The 10,872-nt window shown below is 46.3% G+C and overlaps 1 pseudogene; it reads left to right on the top strand.

Annotated features, from left to right (window-relative positions):
- Positions 1 to 3,322: 3,322 nt before the first annotated feature.
- On the top strand, positions 3,323 to 10,648 carry LOC135532377 (uncharacterized; annotated as a pseudogene).
- The last annotated feature ends 224 nt before the right edge of the window (positions 10,649 to 10,872 follow it).

Below are 10,872 nucleotides of genomic sequence, written 5' to 3'. Positions count from 1 at the left end.
ACCGGGGAGCTGTCTGGCTGGGCGTACTGTAACCGGGGGCGTACTGCTGTCTGGCTGGGCGTACTGTAACCGGGGAGCTGTCTGGCTGGGCGTACTGTAACCGGGGAGCTGTCTGGCTGGGCGTACTGTAACCGGGGAGCTGTCTGGCTGGGCGTACTGTAACCGGGGAGCTGTCTGGCTGGGCGTACTGTAACCGGGGAGCTGTCTGGCTGGGCGTACTGTAACCGGGGAGCTGTCTGGCTGGGCGTACTGTAACCGGGGCTGCTGTCTGGCTGGGCTGGGCGTACTGTAACCGGGGAGCTGTCTGGCTGGGCGTACTGTAACCGGGGAGCTGTCTGGCTGGGCGTACTGTAACCGGGGAGCTGTCTGGCTGGGCGTACTGTAACCGGGGAGCTGTCTGGCCGGGCTTACTGTAACCGGGGAGCTGTCTGGCTGGGCGTACTGTAACTGATTGCCGAAACCAGCATATTTATGCAGCTCTAGGCACCTCTGGCCACGCCCACATCTGCGGGAAGTAGGGGTGCTGAGGGGGCTGCGGCACACCCTGAAAAATCTGAATTAAAAATATTGATTAATAGAAAAATAAATCATTTTTTGAAAAATATTTTTTGCACAAAAGTAGTACACTGGGTGGTAGAGGTGGTAGAGCATGGTGCTTGCAACAAACACTAGGGTTGTGGGTCTGAGTCCTATGTGGGACCAGTATGAAAATGTATTCACTGTTGCTCTGGATAAGCTTGTCTGACAAAATGAAACAGGAATGAAATAAGTTTCAGCTTTCACATAGAAATAAATTACTTTTGCAAAGTATTTCAAGAAACTGGGAAATATATATTAACCCTTGTGTAGTCTTAACATTCTGTATGCTCGTCTTGTCCTAAGGGTCAAACAAATGACCCACCTTCACTAAACCCCTAAAATAAAGCAGCTTAAATGAATTTTAAACTATTTTGCATGAAGAAACAACCTGTGGTTCATCACAAACGTTGTGAATGTATGGGTTTTCCCTCTTCACAGTGCAGAAAGACTGCATTTCATCAGTGAACGGACTGTGGGTCATCTACTCACCTGAAGCCAACAATGGACGTATAGTTGTCAGTCAGGTGAGAGAGAAGGATGGATCGGAGAGAGGAATGGATTTTACCTAATTATTTTTTTATTTTTTTTATATCAAAAAAAAATTGTAGGGGGAAGATCAGGTGTAAAATTGCAGATAGATTTTGGCTTCTACGTACCCGTGGGAAGTAGAGGTGCTGAGAGGGCTGCAGAAACCTCAGAAAAACACTGGGCCTTTTCTAGAACTAGCAGACCGATATAGACGTCGCTAGTGTGGGCAACAACAAAAAATTGCAACATCCCTGCTTTGGCAAAAAAGGTTGTTGTATAATTAGGAACAGAAACAGATTTCAACAGTTGGAATTGTAAGAGTTGTTGCCCCGCCCCTTTCTCTGTGATGTCATTCTAATGGAATCTAGAAAGAACAAAACGCTGTCCTCAAACATTTACATCAAATGGTGCAAAGTTATGAACAAAGATACAAAACATTCACATCAAATTAAATAACATGGAAACAACCACTTTTTGTACAGTATTACCATCCTTGCAAAACAGAATGTAAATGTACATGACTGTATTGTACAGAGGCTGGTCGTCTAGGTTTGTACCTGTAGACTTTCCATCAGCCTGTAGATAAACAATGACCACTACAGTAATTAACTACGTCTTAGCTTTGGCAATAAAGGTTGTAATTAAGGAATGGAATCAGGTTTCGGAATCAGGTTTCAGAATCGGGTTTCAGAATCAGGTTTCAATAGTTTAATCAGTGGACACCTCGTTTTTATTACATCACACCTGTCACAGATGTTTTCTTTACTAAGAGGTTTAGAATTACTATTATTATTAGTAGTAGTAGTAGTAGTATTATTAGTATTGCTAAAAGTACTGCATAGGTGTAAACATTCATTTTTTTTAGCAAGAGATATCACTGGTATAGCCTAAGAAAGTAGCAGAAATGTGCAGAAAGTAGTTTTGAATGCATTTTATTGAAGGGAAACAATAACAGTCTTGAATTTTTTGGGGCAACATAGTGATATATTCATATATATTGTACAATGAGGAATTCAATGATAAAAATACTAGTCTTCTACCATATTTTTAACAATTGCCCCCACCCACAAGGTGTTTAAACAACAACAATAAACAAGAATAAAATAAGATAATAGATACAAAAACAAACTCTAATTAGCACATGTTGGACAGTGTGTGTGCATGGACTTTGCAGATGTGTTTCTCACGGAACATAGTATTTGTTCTACAGTCCTTCTTTGGGGGGTAGAATTGGCATCTCCTCTTGCCTGCCCCAGCAAAACAAAGAAAGTCGCACACTCCATATATCAACTCCCAGCAATGTAATGGGTATGTACCAATGTTTGGGCATCACGGTGCCTTCCTCAGGATGAAACGACCCTCATCTTTATACCCTTGTGGTGTCCAGCTTTCATGGAAATATGAACAAGTGCCAGGTTTCACTTTTAATGTTGGGGTCACTCTAGGAAAAGTCATCAAATTTTCAAGTTGAAAAAATATAATTTAGGGGGTTTTCTTTGCTGTTGAACATAGTTGCCGGCATTTTTTTTGAACCCTTAAAACAAGTTAAGCATAATTTTTATATTCCACAAATACAATCAGATTAACTGTTTTTTTTACAGATAATTATCAGACTCACGTTACAAATGCTGGTAAACACTCAAATACATTTAGTTAAATATTATTCACTGAAGTATTGAAATGGACCTTCACTAGTTCAGTATCAGCGGATCTTCACTAGTTCAGTATCAGCGGACCTTCACTAGTTCAGTATCAGCGGACCTTCACTAGTTCAGTATCAGCGGACCTCCACTAGTTCAGTATCAGCGGACCTTCACTAGTTCAGTATCAGCGGACCTTCACTAGTTCAGTATCAGCGGACCTTCACTAGTTCAGTATCAGCGGACCTTCACTAGTTCAGTATCAGCGGACCTTCACTAGTTCAGTATCAGCGGACCTTCACTAGTTCAGTATCAGCGGACCTTCACTAGTTCAGTATCAGCGGACCTTCACTAGTTCAGTATCAGCGGACCAGAGTATTGATGCCTTCAGTGCAGCCAAAAACCTGCATTAATTCTGCATCCCTTAAACATTCCTTAAACACCCCTTAACTACTTCCCGCGGTAACCCCACGCCGCTGCATTATTATCACACACAGACACACCTGCGCCCCTCCGGTCGGCCGTTAGTGGGCCAGCCCAGACCTGGCTGTGGTTTCGTAAGCAGCGAAGCTGCAGTACACTATAAAGCTACTGCTGATCTAACCGGGTGACTGTCGTCATCCTCCAGAGCGCACAAAGCACGCAGTAGCCTAGTCATATTTCACCGGCGGATAACGGACACCGGACCGGACATTCCTCTTCACAATGTGAGTTCTCATACTACATGTTGCTGCTGTTCAGCGGACTGTTGGGCTCGTATTTATTACTGCATATTGTTTTCTTAAACATTTACATTTAAGTCATTTGGCAGACGCTCTTATCCAGAGCGACTTACAAATTGGTGAATTCAAAATGGGACAATTTTAGTTAGGTTTATTTGTTTGACTTCAATGTGTGTGGGACGAGAGTACTTCTATGGGTTATGGTTTTTGAAGTCATTTTTGTAGTTGTGCAACAAAAATATGAGAAAGAAAGTGTGAAATGGGTGTGACATTGACCTGAGCAGCAAAATGACGCATTGCTTCCGCATCTCACGGAGAGAGAGTCTGTTTCTGAGCCACCCCTCTCATGTTTCGGTCCGCTGCATCAATATTAACCGGGTCCTGGCTGAGGAACGGCAAGCACCGTGTGTCTACTGCATTGAAACGCCACCGTTGGCTCGCTTCCAGCCGTTAAATAACGGTTGCTAGCTGAGTTGAGTAACGGGATTGTTTCTGCCCTGCAGTAGGTCAGTCAGTGGTTGATAAGGATCTAGTTAAGACCATTGGCATCATTATCTTTTCCACCGTGACCTCAGATCGCCTGTTCTGCTGCTGATGCTGTGGCTGGTGCAGAGAGAGAATGACGATGCAGCAAAATCTCTCTCTCTCTCTCTTTCTCTCTCACACACACACCTCCCGGCTCTCTCTCCCTCTCAGAGGATCATGTGCCCCATTGTACCTCTGCAGAAAACACCATCACACACACACACCCTCACACACACCATCACACACACAAACCATCACACATACACACCAACACACACCATCACACACACACACCATCACACACACACACCATCGCAAACACCATCACACACACACAAACCTTCACACACCATCACGCGCACACACACACACACACACCATCACATGCACACACACACACACCAACACACACACACACAACACACACACACACACCAACACACACACACCATCACACACACACCATCACACACACACAGCATCACACACACCAACACCATCACACACACACACAGCATCACACACACCAACACACACACACACACACACACCAACACACACACACACCAACACACACCAACACACACACACACACCATCACACACACCATCACACACACCAACACACACACGCACGCCATCACATACCATCACACACACCATCACACACACAAACCATCATACACCATCACACACACACCATCACAGACACGCACGCACACACACCATCACACACACACACACCATCACACACACACACACCAACACACACACATCACACACACACACACCAACACACACACACACCAACACACACACACACCAACACACACCATCACACACACCAACACACACACCAACACACACACACAGCATCACACACACCAACACACACACCATCACACACACGCACGCACACACACCATCACACACACACACACACCAACACACCAACACACACACACCATCACACACACAAACCATCATACACTATCACACACACACCATCACACACACACCAACACACACACCATCACACACACAAACCATCACACACCATCACATACCATCACACACACCAACACACACACACCAACACACACACACACACACCATCACACACAAAAACCATCACACGCCATCACATACCATCACACACACACCATCACACACACACACCATCATACACCATCACACACACACACCATCATACACCATCACACACACACACCATCATACACCATCACACACACACACCAATAGACAGTGGATATGAACAACTGTGTGTGTCCTCAGGGAGTTGTTCCCAGGGCTGGTGATGCTGGTGGCTCTAATGGTTTCAGTCGGTGCTGAAGGCGGCGTCGGGTAAGACAATCTCTCCTTTTCAATGACACCCCCTTACCACGTGTGTGTGTGTGTGTGTGTGTGTGTGTGTGATGGTGTGTGTGCGTGCGTGTGATGGTTTGTGTGTGTGATGGTGTGTGGGTGTTAGTAGTGTGTTAGTAGTGTGTTAGTAGTGTGTTAGTAGTGTGTTAGTAGTGTGTTAGTAGTGTCTCATTCTATCTCCTGTTCTCTAGCCCCAGCAACAACTCCAGTTTCTGCACCGAGTCAAAGGAATGTCTGCTGTATGAGCTGGTGTGCAAAACAGACGAATATGAGGTGAGTGGACACACACACCATCTCACACACACACACCATTACACGCACGCACACACACACCATAACACACACAAACCATCACACGCCATCACATACCATCACACACACCATCACACACAGACACACCATCACACGCACATACACACAGATACATCATTACACACACTCACACACCATTACACACACTCACACACCATTACACACACGCACACACACACACACACACACACACCATCACACACACACACCCTTACACACACACACACAGATGGACATCTGCACCTATATGTTATAAATATCTCCTTTAATAATGTGTGTGTGTGTTTGTCAGGTCCGTCACTACAGTCCTATTCGTTGGGTGTCTACGGATGCGGAGGCCTACTTCTTGGGGGTGGGAGCAGCCATGGCCTTCAGGAGACTGTTCCAGTACATCACTGGGGCCAACAACGGAGGTGAGAGACTGTTCTAGTACATCACTGGGGCCAACAACGGAGGTGAGAGACTGTTCCAGTATATCACTGGGGCCAACAACGGAGGTGAGAGACTGTTCTAGTACATCACTGGAGACAACAGAGGTGAGAGAGACTGTTCTAGTACATCACTGGGGCCAACAACGACAGTACATCACTGGAGACAACAGAGGTGAGAGAGACTGTTCTAGTACATCACTACAACGGAGGTGAGAGACTGTTCTAGTACATCACTGGGGAGGTGAGAGAGACTGTTCTAGTACATCACTGGAGACAACAACAGTGAGAGAGACTGTTCTAGTACATCACTGGAGACAACAACAGAGGTGAGAGAGACTGTTCTAGTACATCACTGGAGACAACAACGGAGGTGAGAGACTGTTCTAGTACATCACTGGGGCCAACAACGGAGGTGAGAGACTGTTCTAGTACATCACTGGGGCCAACAACGGAGGTGAGAGACTGTTCTAGTACATCACTGGAGGCTGTTCAACAACAGGTGAGAGACTGTTCTAGTACATCACTGGTCACTGGAGACAACAACAGAGGTGAGAGACTGTTCTAGTACATCACTGGAGAGAGACTGTTCTAGTACATCACTGGGGCCAACAACGGAGTGTGAGAGACTGTTCTACTGTTCTAGTACATCACTGGAGAGACTGTTCTAGTACATCACTGGAGACAACAACGGAGGTGAGAGAGACTGTTCTAGTACATCACTGGGGCCAACAACGGAGGTGAGAGACTGTTCTAGTACATCACTGGGGCCAACAACTGGAGACAACAACAGAGGTGAGAGACTGTTCTAGTACATCACTGGAGACAACAACGGAGGTGAGAGACTGTTCTAGTACAACATCACTGGAGGAGGTGAGAGACTGTTCTAGTACATCACTGGAGACAACAACAGAGGTGAGAGAGACTGTTCTAGTACATCACTGGAGACAACAACAGTGAGAGAGACTGTTCTACATCACTGGAGACAACATTTGTTCTAGGACATGTGTACACTCTACAACAACGGAGGTGAGAGACTGTTCTAGTACATCACTGGACAACAACAGAGGTGAGAGAGACTGTTCTAGTACATCACTGGAGACACAACAGGAGGTGAGAGACTGTTCTAGTACATCACTGGAGACAACAACGGAGGTAGAGAGACTGTTCTAGTGAGACTGTGTAGTACATCACTGGCTGAGAGAGACTGTTCTAGTACATCACTGGGGCTGTGTCTGTACATCACTGGATGGCTGTGTCTGTGAGAGACTGTTCTATGTCACTGGAGACAACAACGGAGGTGAGAGACTGTTCTAGTACATCACTGGAGACAACAACAGAGGTGAGAGAGACTGTTCTAGTACATCACTGGAGACTGTGTCTAGTACATCACTGGAGACAACAACGGAGGTGAGAGAGTGTGTGTGTCTGTTGTACTAGTACATCACTGGAACAACAACGGAGGTGAGAGACTGTTCTACTCACTGGAGACAACAACGGAGGTGTGAGAGACTGTTCTACATCACTGGAGACAACAACAGAGGTGAGAGAGACTGTTCTAGTATCTGTGTGTCTGAATGTGTCTAAATGGATGTGTGTGTCTGTGTGTCTGGCTGTGTCTGTGTGTCTGTGTGTATGGCTGTGTCTGTGTGTGTCTGTGTGGCTGTGTGTCTGTGTGTCTGTGTGTCTGTGTGTCTGTGTGTCTGTATGGCTGTGTCTGTGTGTGTGTGTCTGTGTTTCTGTATGGCTGTGTCTGTGTGTCTGTGTTTCTGTATGGCTGTGTGTCTGCCTGTGTGTCTGTGTCTGTGTGTCTGTATGTGCTGTGTGTCTGTGTGGCTGTCTGTGTGTATGGCTGTGTGTCTGTGTGTCTGTGTGTCTGTGTCTGTATGGCTGTGTCTGTGTGTCTGTATGGCTGTCTGTGTGTATGGCTGTGTCTGTGTGTCTGTATGGCTGTGTGTCTGTGTGTCTGTGTGTCTGTGTGTCTGTATGGTTGTGTCAGGTCTGTAGTGGAGATGACTGTGTCTGTGTGTCTGTATGGCTGTGTCTGTGTGTCTATGTTTCTGTATGGCTGTGTCTGTGTGTCTGTATGGCTGTGTCTGTGTGTCTGTATGGCTGTGTCTGTGTGTCTGTATGTCTGTGTGTCTGTGTGTCTGTGTGTGTGTCTGTGTGTCTGTGTGTCTGGCTGTGTCTGTGTATCTGGAGACCAGGATGTGTCTGTCTGTGTGGCTGTGCCAGCAGCCTGTGTGTCTGTGTGTCTGTGTGTCTGGCTGTGTCTGTATGTCTGTGTGTCTGTGTGTATGGCTGTGTGTATCTGCCTGTCTGTGTGTGACTGTTTCTGTATGGCTGTGTCTGTGTGTCTGTATGGCTGTCTGTGTGTCTGTGTGTATGGCTGTGTCTGTGTGTCTCTATCTGTGTGTTTGTCTGTCTGTGTGTCTGTGTGTCCCAGGCCTCCAGATGGAGATGACTGCTCCAGTCCTGGTGAGGTTCCCTGAGGAGACCAGGATGTGGGAACCAGCCATCTACACCCTCAGTTTCCTGCTGCCAGCAGCCTATCAGGAGGGCCTCCCACACCTACCAATGACAAGGTGAGTCTGGCAACAGATAACCCTCCAATCAGAAGCAGGTGGAACTTCACATCACAATTAATATTATGAGGTATGCCGTTTTACCAGAGGTGTTTATCCAAAGCCTCTTACAGTAGTAGTGAGTGTGATATTTATATATATTTCTAGCATGTGAGTGTCTGTGGGGGATTTGAATGGAACTTGACGTTCCTAGTGTTACTACGCAGGTATACACAGTGATGTTCTCAACAGATGGAGAATCAAGATGTTCTCTTCTGCTGTATAGATCTATATATCTGTGGGGATAATGGATATTGTTCTATGATCTATATATCTGTGGGGATAATGCTGTATGATCTATATATCTGTGGGGATAATGCTGTATGATCTATATATCTGTGGGGATAATGCTGTATGATCTATATATCTGTGGGGATAATGCTGTGTGATCTATATCTGTGGGGATATTGTTCTATTATCTATATATCTGTGGGGATAATGCTGTATGATCTATATATCTGTGGGGATAATGCTGTATGATCTATATATCTGTGGGGATAATGACCTATGATCTATATATCTGTGGGGATAATGCTTGATTATCTACATATCTGTGAGGATAATGCTCTATGGTTCTGGAGTTATTTCTATCAGAGGGGATAATGACTTGAATTCTAAGGGATTGTGCCATGTCATTATGTCTGTGTGAACTCATCTAGGCTGGATGTTATCAGTGATGTTATAATGTGTTATTGTTGTTGGGATGTCTCTCTCTCCAGCTCTACTTTACTGAGATGCCCTCTATGGATGTGTACGTGCGTAGCTACGGAGGCTGGATGTTGTCAGTGACCTCCAGGCTTCACGCTCACCTACTGACCAAGGAGCTGGCCAGGGTCCAGGCTGACTACAACCACACCTACCATTACGGATTGGGTTACGACAGGTAAGCCTGGACACACACACATATGCACACACACGTTTTTGCTAAACTAATCTCAGATACACACACACACTATGATCTCATAAATACACATACACACCTCTCTCTCTCTAAGTATTGATTCTGTCCTGTGTTTCTGTCTCTGTCTCTGTCTGTCTGTCTCTCTCTCTCTATCCATTTATGAACTCTCTCTCTCTCTCTCTTTCTCTCTGTGTCTCTCTTCCTCTCTCCCTCTCCCTCTCTCCCTCTCTCTGCATTGATTCTGTCCTGTGTTTCTCTCCAGTCCTCTGAAGCTGCTGAACAGACACAATGAGGTGTGGTACGTAGCTGAGGGAGAGGCTGTCTGCTCTGACCCCCAGGAACCAACCCCACCACACACACCTACCCCCACACACACATCCAACGCCACACACACACCTACCCCCACACACACATCCAACGCCACACCCAATGCCACACACACACCCAACGCCACACACACACCCAACGCCACACACACACCCAACGCCACACACACACCCAACGCCACACACACACCCAACGCCACACACACACCCAACGCCACACACACACCCAATGCCACACACATCCCCTCCAGCACCATCTCTGACTCCCCCTCAGATCTCCCAGCCAACCGGCCACCTACCCCCTCCCAGGCCCCTGAGGTGACCCCCTCGGCCAACAGCTCTGACCCCCAGACGGACGGCCCCTGGAACAACACTGTGGAGGCCTCCCTGGAGGACACCCCCTCTGATAACGCTGACGCCAACCCCGCTGACCTCAACCTGGCCTAGTTCTGGAATACTATATAAGACCCTGAACAGTAGAGGGGTACGGAGGGCTGCTGTGGTGATAGAGCTCCTTCAGTTAGATGTCCATTTGGAATTGGGCCCTTGTCTCAGTATCTACTGTAATACACCACCGCCCCCTACTGGTGTCATATGGTTACTACACATATTAGCTTTATTCACCTGCCGCTCACCTGTTATCCATGTTACCACACATATCTGTTATCCATGTTACCACACATATCTGTTATCCATGTTACCACACTGATCTGTTATCCATGTTACCACACTGATCTGTTATCCATGTTACCACACTGATCTGTTATCCATGTTACCACACATATCTGTTATCCATGTTACCACACTGATCTGTTATCCATGTTACCACACTGATCTGTTATCCATGTTACCCTGTTATCCATGTTACCCTGTTATCCATGTTACCACACTGATCTGTTATC

The sequence above is a fragment of the Oncorhynchus masou genome, unplaced genomic scaffold, assembly GCF_036934945.1.
Source record: "Oncorhynchus masou masou isolate Uvic2021 unplaced genomic scaffold, UVic_Omas_1.1 unplaced_scaffold_1847, whole genome shotgun sequence".
In the NCBI taxonomy this organism is placed as follows: Eukaryota; Metazoa; Chordata; class Actinopteri; order Salmoniformes; family Salmonidae; genus Oncorhynchus; species Oncorhynchus masou.
Note: the sequence above shows the minus strand (reverse complement) of the source record. Positions and strands in the feature narration are given on the sequence as shown.